The sequence below is a fragment of the Oryctolagus cuniculus genome, chromosome 16 (genome assembly GCF_964237555.1).
Source record: "Oryctolagus cuniculus chromosome 16, mOryCun1.1, whole genome shotgun sequence".
In the NCBI taxonomy this organism is placed as follows: domain Eukaryota; kingdom Metazoa; phylum Chordata; class Mammalia; order Lagomorpha; family Leporidae; genus Oryctolagus; species Oryctolagus cuniculus.
The window spans coordinates 48893680-48908521 of record NC_091447.1 but is presented as its reverse complement, the minus strand read 5'-3'; positions in this window follow the sequence as shown (position 1 = coordinate 48908521).

The window sequence follows — 14842 nt, the reverse complement described above, 5'->3', positions numbered from 1 at the left end:
AACATCTGCAGACATCAACAGTGTCAGTTCCAGCTGAGAAAGCCATACAGAACTAAAATAATCACTGACTGGAAGCAAACGCAACACAGCATATCCAGTCAACACCCCAGGACCACAAAATGCAAAGGGTCATTGGGGCTGTTATGAACAACCGCAAAACAATACACTGAAGAGCCTAGTAGAACAAGGAGGCAGGGGCAGACTGGTTCTACTAGCGCATTCAATGATTTTATTTTGATGATTAGATTTGATTTCATTTGCTGTTACCACAAATGTGGTAGCTTAGAATAACCAATGATCTAGGGTGGGGGTAGAGATCAAGTCCAAAACCAGGATCAGTGGGCCCACATCAAGGAGTCACGGCAGCTTTGCACGCATCCTTTTCTAAGCTTTCGGGGTTTCTTACAGCAGTAGGGCCTCGAGTCTCTGGTTTGACTCAAAGATAATTTCTCCTCCATAACGACCTTGGGAAGCTTCTGAAGCTCAGTTTTATCTTCTTTAAAACAGAGCTAAACCGGATGCTTTGACAACTGAATAAAATGAAAACATAGGAAAATGCCTAAAGCAACAGAAAACTAATGAATTCACATTGTCATATCATCATGGTAACATTTTATAATTTACATTTGTCATTTGACATTTGGTTTAATATAAAACTTCTTGACAGTTTATATAATTACAGTATTTCAAGAGAAAGTGTTATTTTAAAAAAAAACAAAAATCTTAATTTTCCTGGTCTTTCTATGACTTCATGTAATTGCTATATGCTATTTCACTAATTTTTTCCAGTATGGTATTTTGGATTATTCAGTTTTAACATATCAAGAAATACAGTCAGATCCCTGATTGCTTAGGTATAAAACCACAAAGGCAAATGCCAATATAGCTTTTTAATTTTCCAAAAAATTCATTCTGAGTAGATTTATGAGATTATTTGAACTTTGCATTAGCATAACTTGTTCTACTTTAAATTTATTAGGTAAGCCATCATATTTCCATTATATGTAAAGTCAGGCTTAATGACAACAACATTGGCAGGCTAAGTTTTAGGGAAATCTCTCTTGAAAACTAGTCCAAATTGTGCATCTCAAGGTATAAATTTTAAAGACAACTAAAGATTTTTCAGAATACCTGAAGCAAGGAAAGCTGTCAAACTGGTCAAAAATTTGAAGTAAAGATTTTTTGGTAGAAAGCAGGGGACACTGATTATTAGATATCTTATCAGAGAACTAAACCAGAGTTGGGAAAAATAGATTCACACATCACAAGCATAGCTCAGGAGCATAAATAGCACCAACTATCCCACACTGGATTCTACTTAGATCATTTCATTATAATACAACATTTCAAAAGAGACTAGACTGTTGGAACTATAAGATTTTTTTCCCTCACACTGTTTTCATATGAACAATGTTGATACCTGAAGTAGAAGTCAAACAATATATTTATATTGCCAATTCCCTAGGCATGATATTTATGTGAAATACATTCTGGGATATTTAACTCCCAGACTTTACATGGATGACTACTGTGGATTATTTAAATCTCTGCTGAGGTGTCCTGTCGCTCCCCCTCTTCGTGGAGGAACGACACAGGACCCTGCGCTGTTCTTTCGTCTGCTCGGCCCTCCCCGGGTTTGCTGCTGGTTCTTCCCGGGTTGGCTACTATCCCTTCCACCTCCGTGGAAGGGCAGTTCCCCCTGCCACATTCCCCACTTCCGCAGGGGAGCGGCACACCGCCAGCCGGCTCTCTGGGGGCTGCACAGGTGTTCCCTCAGATGTTCCCCTTAGATGTTCCTGGTGCATGCCGTCTCTCTCCTCCTTTATAGTCCTCCTCCGCCAATCCCAACTCGGCTGCCCACACGCCGAGTACGCTGCTCTCCAATCAGGAGCAAGTCCTACAGTTTATTGGTTGAACTGGAGGCAGCTGTGCGGAAGCTGTTTACTTCTCTCCCAGCGCCATATTGTGGGAGAGCAGATGCATAGAATAAGTCTTAATTCCAGTAACTCAGTCCAGTCCGGGCTGCTCCCCACAGTGTCCGTTGCCAGGAGAAGACTTTTATGAATATCTATTTTAAATGAGTATTTCCTACCCAGTTACCCTCTGTACCATCACTCTGTTTTACTTTGTAATGGCATTTGTCTTTCTGAAGTTATGCACTTGTTTTGTCTGTCTTCTCAGAGCATGGAAGACATACAGCATGGAAGCTGCATGAATTTAGCCATCTCCATTTCTCAAGTGCTAATAAAAGCAATAATCCCTCTAAGCACTAAATAAACAGCAGTTCAGTAAATGAAAGACTAACAATATTTTCACAGAAGTAAAACCACTCTTTGGGCCCTGGAACTTTTTGCTGGCATGTTGACAGACTTTGTAACGTCTTTAGAATTGCCAAACACCCAAATGACTTTCACTACTCAAGAGTTTCACTGGAGCTTGGCAATTGCAGACAGCATTAAAGGATCGATCTTGAAATGAAACGTGGAGATCATGGTGTTTATCTTTCTGCAGAAACATTACACAACCAACAAGAAACCCTGCTGTAAACAAGTGTTCCTTTTCTTTGATACTGGGACAAGGTCAAAGGAAAACACAACATTTTTCCTTTGAATGTTTTCCTTGATAGAAAAGGCATCCGCTGACTGAGCCAGCTACTGGAAGGTAACCAGCCTGAAAGATTTTTCATACTTGAGTTGTGATGCTCCGTTACGCCTCCTCCTAAACAACACTACAGGAAGTTGCCAACATTTTTCTAGAACTTAAGCAAGTAGGAAGATTTGGCAACCTTACCTAAATGAATACGCGTACTCTCTTCAGTGCCAGCAGAGCTGTGAACTGATAAAGCCTTGGCCAATGTCAAAGGGGATGCAAGTGGGAAATCATGGCTCCCGTTTGTGAATTTACATACTTGTATGTGGATTGAGGTTGTCCAGGAGTAGCAACAGCAACAATCAAAAGAAAACTATTCCAGTAGCTGTTTTCAACCATATTTATAATTGCATTCATTGTTCTATTAATCTGGCCTGTTATTCTGTTAACTTACAAGAAGAACAAGTGGAGGAAGCTGCCAGGCGGGTGCAGGAATGAGACATCATTTTATCTGCTACCATCCAAGATCCACACCTTTCTTGCTAAAGCCAATACAGAACCATTTGTCTCTGACTTGCTTTCTTTGTGGTCTTGAGGGGTTGAGTCCATTCTCAGAATCAAAATCAGAGCTTGATAATTTAAGCCCCCACCCCAAGTTAGAACAAAGACAACAACAGAAATGACGTCGCTTGGACCCTGAATGAAGCTTCATTTGAAACCAGTCTTATCCCTAGATTTTCCATGATGTGAGTCAATAAATGACTATAATTAAGCAGTTATGGGTGGCTTCTGTTCTACATGCAACTAAAGCATCATTTTTAAAGCAGTATTAATAATTCACTCCACATGCTTTACATGTAATAAATTAACCCACCCAAGTGTATTATGTTTCAGTCAAGTATGATATACAAGTTTAAGACAACTGTATCTCAGGGTTTTAGAAGGTTCACTTCAGTGAATGCTAAGTGTGCATTTCCTTGTTATGGCTAAGTTCAAACACAGAATTGCCCATTCCCTCAAGAAGTTACATGCACTCACAATATTTAATCATGAAAAACTCCAAACCTATATATGCATTTTGTAAATAGATAGCAGATAATAAGATATACACCCAGATGCACAGACACCTAGATAGTAGTAAGGAGAAAATGATGAAAGAAATTTGCAAGGTGAAACAATTTTCACTAAAGATAAGGCAAAGCCATTACACAAATATTCTTGACTAATATCAACTATTAGGAACCTGCATATCCAAACTCACAGAATTGTGCTTTTGTTAAGGTTTTTAGGTCGAATGATCATTTAAAGACATATTTGGAAATTTAGCAGATACTGGTCTTTGGCACTGGCTCTCCATGATGACTCTAACACATTTTGCCTGGAGGAAGGCCATACAATTTGTGAAGGGAAGGTCTCCTGATCTTGGGATGCAGCCAAGCCTGAGCAAGGAGATGGACTAATAATTCCTGTTGTGTCGATGTCTGCCTTTCTCTCTACATTCCATGTGAGTTGGAGTATAGTGCAGAGCATCTTCGTACCCTCAGCTCCATTCTCAGGAACGGGCACAGACAAGATTCAGAATGAAGTGCAGGCGGCCTGCATTAATGTGTATATGGATACGTGAATGAGAGAATGGGTTACTCAGCATCTACAAAATTTAACAGCTTGTCCTTCTGAGCTTCCTCATATCTTTAGGATTTTAGGTCACCAAAATGCCCTTTAGATACCCACTTGAAAAAGTCAGTCTCAGCAGCAGAGATGCATATTTTATCTCTTCACAAAAATATCCGCTGTCATCTAGAGCATACCCGTTTATGGTAACTCTGCTATTTGAACTTCATCCCAGAAAGAGTGTGGCTGCCTATTAAAATAGTCCTCTAATCTGCACCCAACATTCCTGAAATATGCTAATTCAACAAATAAATGAAAATCCTGTGACTGCCTATTACAAACAAAACTCACCTTGACAGAGGTAGCAATCATGTATTCCCAATAACATTTAAACATTTATAATATTCATTAGTTTCTCATGCAACTTAGTGGTTTTTTTTTCTTTTTCCATTTGGAAAAATGTCTAAACTATGTGTATTTTCTAAAAGATATAATGTATTCTTAGAAGCATTTTTTTTTTACCAAGAAGTTAGCTCTTTTTACAACTCTCTTTTGGGAAATGAAATAAGCTAAAAGAGTACATTACTGAAATCTATAAAAGTGTCATCCCATGGTTGTGAATATTTTTAAGACCTAAGAGGAAGGTTGTTTAGAATTCTGAAAGCAGGATTAAATTGAGCATAGTAGCATCCAGAATGCCCTTTGAACCTCATGCTTTTATCCTCAGGATCTAGCCAAGGCCACGGTAGTATACTAAAATTGCAAAAGAATGATTTCCCTTAAAACGAAAAAGCAAAATCTTTTGCACTGCTTCTAAAGAACCCAGGAGTGTTGCTGCAGTCTAGACCCAATTCACTTAAACTTCACTAAGTTTCTCACCTTTGCCTTTTTAAGGAACAGAATAAAAACTAAGATTGATAGAGTAACTTAACAATTGTCTTAATTTTAACAGACTCTTCAAGTCTGAAATCAGAAAGAGCTTTCCTACACCTTAACCAATTTGAAATTCGGAACCCCTGTATAAAGATCCAACAAGCGATCTCCTTTGACCATATAACGACCTACCGAGTACTTCATGGTCTATAAGAACAAGATTTCAAGCAGGCAGCTTTCAGCACAAGACACCATACACAGGGAAATTTAGCCATCAGAGGGAAGAGCTGCTGCCAACTCTCATGGCATTCGGCATGAAGAAAAATTTGTCAATTTCCGAATCATTCCAGAACTAAGTATATCTACAAGGACAGTGAGTACTTATGAAAATACTGTTTTTGCTCCAATTAAAATTTGGTTAAAATCTCTATTGATTATTAAATCAGTTATCTATTGCTGCATTACAACTAACCTCAAAACTTAGAGGCTTAAAGTAATAGCATTCACTTTTAATGCTCATCAATGTGCAATTTGGTCAGCTGATGATGTAGCTAGATTTTCATAGCTTCAGCACTTTGAGATGAAGGGACCCAACTGGGGGTCATAAAATTTATTCTTAAATTGATTTACTCGTACAGTCACCAGTTGGTGGCTGGCTGTTGGCTTAGGAATTCAGGGAGAACAGTAAGGTATGTGTTCCTTTCCCAGTTGCCTGGGATTAAGGATTGATCACAGTTGCAAAGAGCAAGAGTTCCAAGAAAGCTTTGCAAAAGCTGTATTAGTTTTAAAAATATTTATTTATTTATATGCTTATTTATGTATTTGAAAGGCAGAGAGACCTTCTCTATACTGGTTCACTCCTCAAATGACTACAATAGTCATTGCTGGGCCAAGCTGAAGCCAGGAGTCAGGAACCCCATCTGGGTCTCCCAACTGAGTGGAAGGCCAAACTACTTGGGCTATCTTCTGCTGCCTTCCAAGGTGCATTAGCAGGGAACTGGAAACAAAAGCAGAGAAGCCAGGACTTGAACCAACTTGCATCTCAAGCTGCAGCTTAACCTGCTATGCCACAATGCAGCCCCGCAATCAATTAACCTTCAATATGATTATTCAAACCACAGAATTTGAATGTACCATGTTACTATTGTTCATCCTTCTTTCTTCTAATCATTTAAATGATCTTGGGAGGTCAACTTATTTTATCTCTTTGATTCTTAATCATACAGCTTTGCAAATTGTTCAGTTATTGCACTAGGAATTATAAAATATTCTCTTACATTTTCAAAGCATATATATTCATATTTTCCTAATTCTTTGTGAGTCAGTAATTTTGAATTTGCCCTGGTTACTGTTGTTATATTACAGAGATTCTCTTATATTCTAAGTTGGTTAGAATCTAAATTTTGTCTTTGAGACAGCAGCTCAAGTCTCAATCCAATCAATTTGTTTCTAATTGCGATGTGCACAGTGTGCTTCACACAGATATGGTTCACAGGGCGGGAGAAGATGTTGGCAGTCATTAGACAAAGCACCAGCAGTTTCCGTCTCAGACTCTCCCTTTCCCAGATTTCCCAACCCACTCATGTAGTGGCAGTTGTGGCCAACATCAAACTCTTCTCCATCTGCTCATGCGAGATTCACTGTGGACGACCACAGCTTCTGCCCCCTCAGACCACCATGAGCCATGGTCCACCGTGGGTTACACTGACACAAATGGCTCACTCATCCAACCTGGTCCAGTTTCCAGATTTTATCCATTCCTCCAGATCTCTAGAAACTTCAGACGGTTAATTTCAGACTTTATCATTTTTACTGAGGAAAGTACTTTTTAGTGGATTATTCTGATATTAATTTTCTGAAATGTACAAGGTTTTGTCTATCACTATGTCTCACACACTTGATTTTGCTAATTGTACACTCGCAGTGTTTAATTCTCTGTTGTTAGATGGCTGGGTCCAGGTACTTCTAAGAAAAATTCTGATGTAATAAAAATTTGAGAAAGAGATGTAAGTAAATGTTAGTAGAGGAATAATATTCATTATTAGCAAAGTTAAAGTACACACTCAGTAAGTATTCTACGTGTGCTCAAGATGTGCACAGTGATGTTTGGGGTTAGCTGTTGTACATGATCTCAACAGAGTGGTGGGATCCTGGCTGGCACTGCGGCTCACTAGGCTAATCCTCCGCCTTGCGGCGCCGGCACACTGGGTTCTAGTCCCAGTCGGGGCGAGGGATTCTCTCCCAGTTGCCCCTCTTCCAGGCCAGCTCTCTGCTGTGGCCCAGGAGTGCAGTGGAGGATGGCCCAAGTCCTTGGGCCCTGCACCCCATGGGAGACCAGGAGAAGCACCTGGCTCCTGCCATCGGATCAGCGTGGTGCGCCGGCCGCAGCGCGCCGGCCGCAGTGGCCATTGGAGGGTGAACCAACGGCAAAGGAAGACCTTTCTCTCTGTCTCTCTCTCTCACTGTCCACTCTGCCTGTCAAAAAAAAAATTAAAAATTAAAAATTAAAAAAAAAGATCAAAAAACAGAGTGGTGGGATCGAAAGTTATAGGAGGTAGTGTCTGAGGCTGGGTTTTCCAGTAATATATGTCCTAAGAAGCTCAGTACAGCTTATGTCCTTGGCTGTTTAGGACGTCTCCGAAGTGTCACAGCATTGGGCACATGCTGGGAATGTCAGCCATGACAGTTTTGTCATAATATTTTCAAAATCAGCTACTGGGTACTACAGGGACACAGCCATAAGGTATGTTGGATACTTGCAGCCAGCTCCAGTTCTGGGCGATGGTTTCGCAGCAATAGTAATTTTGGACTACCTAAGCCACAGCACAAAAGGGGGTCAGGAGATATGGATTGTGTAGCTGGGGTCACAGAGAAGGGCTGGTAACACATACCCCTTACCTCTCTCCTTGCCTATATCAAACTCCTTGTGTTTCCTTAAACATGGATATTTGTTTAGAGATTTCATTAGGTCAAGATTTAACTCTTTTTGATAAGAATCATTTTCATATTCTAGTATGTACTTCGGATTGTATCCTATGGCGAGTAACCTCAGGAATCTCACTGTAAGTGAGACTACAATGATTAAGGCCATTACTGCCAGCTCCCTCCATTGTAAAGACATTTTCTCTTTGCAAGAAGTAATTTGAGATATTATGCTTTGGCACTGTGCAAAATATATGTTTTCCACAATGTTTTCTGAAAGTCATTTCCTACCTCAGTCATTACAGTGAAGATTTCCAAATGGCGATTTTCCTAATTCTGTCACTCCTTTATTTGCTAATTGATGTTTACAGAGATAGTTTTCACATTTTGAATAAATCAAAATCTAACTAGTTACTAGTTATAGAGAGCAGGGCCAGGAGACTGCTTCTGGAAATATTGCTAAGCACACCAAAAATGAATACAAGGAATCTTTCAGGACATGTCCATGTTCTGAGGGCAAAACCCTAATCTAGACATTTGAACTAAAACACTCACAGGCTATTCAAACACCAAAAGCCATCTTGCATCTGCATATCTATGCCCACAATTATACAAAAATCAGAAGCCACTTACATTGTCTGAAAATTGTGACTTGACAACACTAATCACTCATAAAAGCTAAAATTACCGACCTTCCTTCACTTCTGTTTATGTCTTTCTTATCTAGATAACCAAATGCTAGCTATAAAATAAGCAGGATTGCTATTAATGCTAAGCTTACCTAATCATCTAACAGTAAAACAAAGCAAAACGATGTCCCTCGTCTAGTACTGTCATCTTGGTCACCGAAAGCAGCCTCCTGCTCTCTTTTAACCAGTTTTTCCTTCTGTGATTTAGCGATAGCTCTAGGTCAACCATTACAAAGGCCTTTCTTCATCTTCGTGAAATGGCTTTTAGTCACTCAAATCAAAGAGAATGCCTTAAAACAGGGAAACAAACATAAAAGACAATTAGAGATACAAACTACTTTCTGTAACTGTCGGTTCTGAGAGCTGTAACAAGTACGTAATTTAGAAAACTATCTGCGGGGTTGAAAAGCCCCAGCACGCGTGTACTGAGCCAGGCGCTGTGCTCAGTGCTAGACACAAACATCCCGGGGTGCTTACTGAGGCTGATCACCTACCCCAGCCCTGCACAAATACGTGCGGAGCTCGTCCCCTCCCTCAAGTCACAGGAGCACCAACTGCCCTGCTTCTGGTTTAGGCCTGTCTGTCCTGAGCAGACACCCAGCACCTTCGGGCTCTGAATGCCTTTCCTCCTATTCCAGACACCGCCACAGGCGTCAGCAGGATGCAGACTGAGAATCTTCATTTTCCGTACAGCTGGCAAGCAACGCTGCTCCGGAGTGAGCGCTGTCTCAACGTGAAATCACCGAGGTGAAGGATGCAAAAACTTCGAGTAGGACATAGTGATTTCAAACTGTCATATTTCTTTAAATCACCAATGACAGTGAGCTTCCTGGCACACAGAGATAGAGCCCACACAGGTATACTTATGACAAGCACACTTAATTGTCTGACTTTGCGGAAATAAAGCATAACACAATTCTTGCCTAATCTTTTATTACTGTAGCTTTTGTATAAGTATTTCAGTTGAGGTAGGTGGTAATATCAACAGGTATCTATTTTCCATTTGAATACCTGAGTGCTAAATTTTAATACCTTTTTTTTTTAATTCAGTGAAAGACATTTTCTGGCCTACTTTGTTCAGCTAGGATATTTCCCACTTGTTATCCATTTCTGAATAGGAAGTTCTCATTGTTGAGGGAATATGGATGTTAATTAATCATATCCTAGCAAGTTTTTACTGTGTAGCCCAATTTCATTTGAAAAGCACAAATGGGTTGAGATAGGGCAAGCGTGAACCTTGCTAACAAAGCTTACTGTTTATGACAATATTGAATACTTTGGAAAAACCATGTGAGGGTTTCATTTTGTTTTCTGCTGGTAACATTTTCTGGTTGATTAAAGCTGTCAGAAAAACATTCAAATTAAATGCAGTAGGAGGTCATTCAGCCATTGAGAGGCGGGTGCAGCCACCCAGCACTCAGTGATATGCAGAGGCAGGGGAGCTAATTATTGTGGTTCTTCCTGAGACTTCAGAATGGGGTTTTATTTTACAAATATCAATATTCAATGACTGAATGTATATATTTTAATAACAAATTAACATCACAGCATTAGTTTACCCTTTAACTGTTATTCAAAGAATCCAGTGTATACAGAATTATTTCTACTTACTTATTCCTAAATTGTAAAAAGAACATAATCTAAGTTGTGATGATGGACAGTTTTAAAATCAATTCAACTGAGGTTCTCAAATCATAGTCAACATGAACATTATACATTATTAATAAATGCATACATTTTATTTTCCCTTGAAAACTAAGTGAATCTCAATGAAGACATCCATGGGACCTTTTTTCCAAGTTGACTCTGCACTAAAATCCTCATTCATCAACTCAAATGTTTAAAGGATGATCATACATAAAAGGAATTTATGCTTCTATGTAGAAATTCATACTTGAAAAAATACACTAATATTTAATAAAAGCTCAATATTTGTTTGAAACTAGGGTTAGCGCAAGAATGCTACAGAACAACAGATTTGATAACCATAATGCAAGGAAATAGAACTGTCTAAATGTGAGAGATTGTCCCCAGGGATCAGAGTATCTTTGGGAAAAGTCAGTCACAGCCTAATGCCTTTATCAAATGTATAATGCATCGCTGATCTGGTGGACTTCTAGAGTCTCTTTCATTTTTCAGTTTTTTTAAAGACATGCATGCATGTACACATAAACTAATTTATTTAACGAATTGCCTAAATCTATTTTATCAATTTACTATATCACATGCAAATTTTTTTTACTCAAAAGGCAGAGCATCAAAGAGAGAAGCAGAGACAAGGAGAAGTAGTTCCTGCATCTGCTACAACAGCCAAGCATGGGCAAGGCTGAAGCCATGAGTCAGGAATTCCATCTGCACCTCCCAAATGGGTAGCAGAAGCTGAAGCACTTGGACCATCTTTGCCTGCCTTCCCAGGCCCAAGAGCTGGGAGCTGGACTGGAAACAGAGCAGCCAGGTCTCTAACTGCATTCAGCATTGCAAGCAGCATAACCAACTGTGCCACAGCACCAGCCCTTCAGCTCCGAACTGCCATTGCTGAACAACAGTGAGAATGTCTCTTCCTTCTGTCTCTTCATGTATACATTTTCCCTTTGATAAATGGTATCTTTGATATCCCTGTTTCCTTGATAAGCATCCACAGTATGTTTGGATGTTTGCTCTCATGACCAGCCTGATATCCATGGCATTATTGGAAAACTCAGAAAGTAAGTCAGCGTATGTCACAGAAAAGCTATGCATGTATTTCAAAGTTTTTGCACCACAATAAACTTAGTTATTGTAACATACCTGAACAGGATACAATTTGGGTGTCAAAGAAAGGTAGGAAATCATTTGAAAGAGCCCCTGTCAGAGTAGATTAAATTTTGCTAAGTTGGAAGCAAAAACAAACATTAAATTTTAGGGGATGCCTGAGTAGAAGAATGGTGACCACGATGACGCTTTATGCAAAGTCTACGGAAATAGTGCCATGAAGACATCAGCAGTGTACAAACGGACAGCATGCTTTAAGAAGGAATGGACAATGTTAAAGGTGAAGGCTAGAGCAGCAGACCATTCATACAATATGTGAGGGAAAAACCTCACCTTGTTTGTGCCCTGACGAATAATGACGATTAACGTCAGAAACAGTCACCAACATCACAGACATCTCCATTGGTTCTGCTATGCAACATTGACTAGAAATTGAATTGGAGCAACCTTGCCAAAGTGGAGCAAGCTGTTGCCAGCCAGATCAGCTACAGAGGAGAGCAGAACCAGCAGTGGGGATTTTAAACAAGGAGGATCAAGATCCTGAACTCAAAGGACTAGAAGATTAACTATAGTTTTGCCAGTATGTTCCTGAAGACAAAGAAATGGCTATCAAGAGGAGGAGGTAGCCCAGTGGAAGCCAAAGTCAAAAGCACAGGTTATGGCAACAGCTTTTGGGGATATTCAAGATATTTCTCTTGTTTGCATTCTGAAGGGCAAAGGAACAATAAAATCTACTTATTTTGAGAAATCTAGCAAAAGCATTAGCAGATAAAGTCCCAAAGAACCCTCACGGGAGAGTCAATGACAAAACACCCTCGAATTCCTCTTACAAAAAAGGCATTTATTAAAATGTTTTGTGGGGCATCATTATGTACCCACCTCCAGTTACAATTTGACTCCTTCTATCTTCTTGCTTCCTCATCTTAAAAAATCCTTTAAAAAACACCCATCTTTCTTTACTTAATAATGTAACAATACACCTCACTGATGTGGTTAGTTTCTTAGGACTACCAGAGAGATTCAATGAGTGGAGTCATCACTGGCCTGAATGTGATGGTGTTTACACAGAGAAATCAAGTTTCTAAATTTTTCTTGTTTTAATCACATTTTCTACAAATACATTCATCTTCTAATATTTTAAACTTCCCTCAAAATACAGTTTAAATCAGAATTTCTTAAAGAAAACTAATTATTTTCCTTACTCATACAGACCCAATACTCTGCTTTAATTTTTAAAGAGCATCCTAATCTTTCAGATTTGAGAAGAGAGAAAATCACAAGAGGTGAAAAGTAATTGAATTATTACCCCAGAAATCACTATAAGAATTGTAGAATTGATAAATGTTCAATAAACCATTCAACAAAAATCAAGTACTCATTGGCATGTGCATAAAATATGTGATGGGGCTCGGCTTTCAGTGTTGTGTTGCATTTTCTGCTTGGTAAGCAACAGTTTTTGCTTAAAATTTGTCCCAAATATTGCTTAATGTCAGTAAGTATGTCACAGAAATATCATGCTTACTGTTGAATAGCAAGTAATTATGTAAAAATACTTAATTACAGAACCAGTCAACTACATAGAAGTTATATAGCATCTAAATAATTAGAAGGACACAAGCAAGGCAAAGGGCCAAACCTACAAAGCAAGAACCAAATGTTATGATCAATGACATAAGAATTAAAAGTTGATCCTGGTCCAGATTTTGTTTTGTACTTTGGACCTTGAGTTGGTAGAAATTCCCTATTTTACTCAGGTCAGTTTGAATGACTCCTCTTAATGCTGATTGTAAATTCTGGTGATTGGCATTCTTATCTATGCTTGCAACGTCAGAGTCCCTCTAAATGATTTGAAGAAATAACAATTCAAACATTGCTATTGCCTACTCAAAATAAGAGGGTTTTGTTTTTGTTTTCTAGTATGGACAAAGTTTTATCTTAGTTTTCAAATTATCATCTGTTGTTGAATGAGAACATTCAAAGAATTGTGTTCCATTTTATCCTATATTCATAGCCACTTTATTTACATTAACACCCATAGAAGCTACTACATATTTTTTCATTACAATAACAACAAAAAATAAGTAAATGGAAATGTGTGTAATACATTTCTCTGATCCAAAGTAAAATTTTTACTGAGTAAACATTTCCATGGATAACTTCTGCCTCTTTAATTTCATTTTTACCAGTATGATTTACTTCTCTAAAAGATTTCTTTATAGATATGGTCATTAGTGTGTTCATGCCCACACATATCATGTTTTTATCCTGTCTTCTCAAGAAAATCTCAAGATGAATCATTTATTTCTGACATAAGCCCTCTCCCCTATAGTATCTTTTAAGACCAGATGCAAACACTTCCTGACATTTGTATTTCTTTTGGATTCCCAGGCTCTCAATTCTTCAGATGCAATAATGAGACCTGGAAGAGGACATCCAGAATAAAGTGGCTTCTATGGTTTGATATCTGTATCCTCAAAGTCTAATGGTACTAAGAGGATAGAAACTCAATCCAATGAAGATGTTTAGAGATGGGACCTTTCAGCAGTGACTAGAATGGATTGGGTCATTAGTTGGAGCCCTGCTACTGCATCCTGGTGGTTTTATCCAGAGAGAGCACACAGACACATATAAGCAGGAGCTTTCCTGACATGATGTTACACAGCCAAGGGGACCCTCACCAGAACCTACATCATGCTGTGTTAATTTTCAACCTCCAGAACTGTGAGTCAAGACGAACCTCTGTTCCTTTGCATCCTGCCTTTGTTGTTTCATTATAGTAAAGGGAATAAAATGACTAATACACTGACCAACTTAACATTTTTGGATCTGTGAACCTGTTTGAGACATTGATATACTGTGTTACCATAGAACTGTAGCTGATAGACTAATTTCTAATGATGTCCTTTCGAAAAAATGCCAAAGAACTAAGTTTAAATTTGAAGGCCATCAAAAAATAAATTGAGAGATTGGCATTATGAGTAGTGATTAAGCTGCCATCTGCGATGCTGGCACCCTGTATTGGCACCAGTTCTTGTCCCAACTACTCTACTTCTGACCCAGCTTCCTGCTAACATGCCTGAGAAAGCAGCAGAGGATATGCCAAGTGCATCCACATGGGAGTCCCAGAAGAAGCAACTGGCTTCAAGCTTACACAACCCTGGCTGTGGCAGCCATTTGGGAAGTGAATCAATAGGAAGATCTCCCTCTCCCTCTCCCTCTCCCTCTCCCTCTCCCTCTCCCTCTCCCTCTCCCACTACTCCCCAACTCTGCTTTGCAAATAAATAAATAAATAAAGATAGACTTTAAACTATCTCATTGTTGACAGGTAACTTCCAATGTTTAAGCCAGACACTATTCTCATTTTTTAAAAATTGAATTAAATTTATAATGCAAAGTGTTATCTAAAA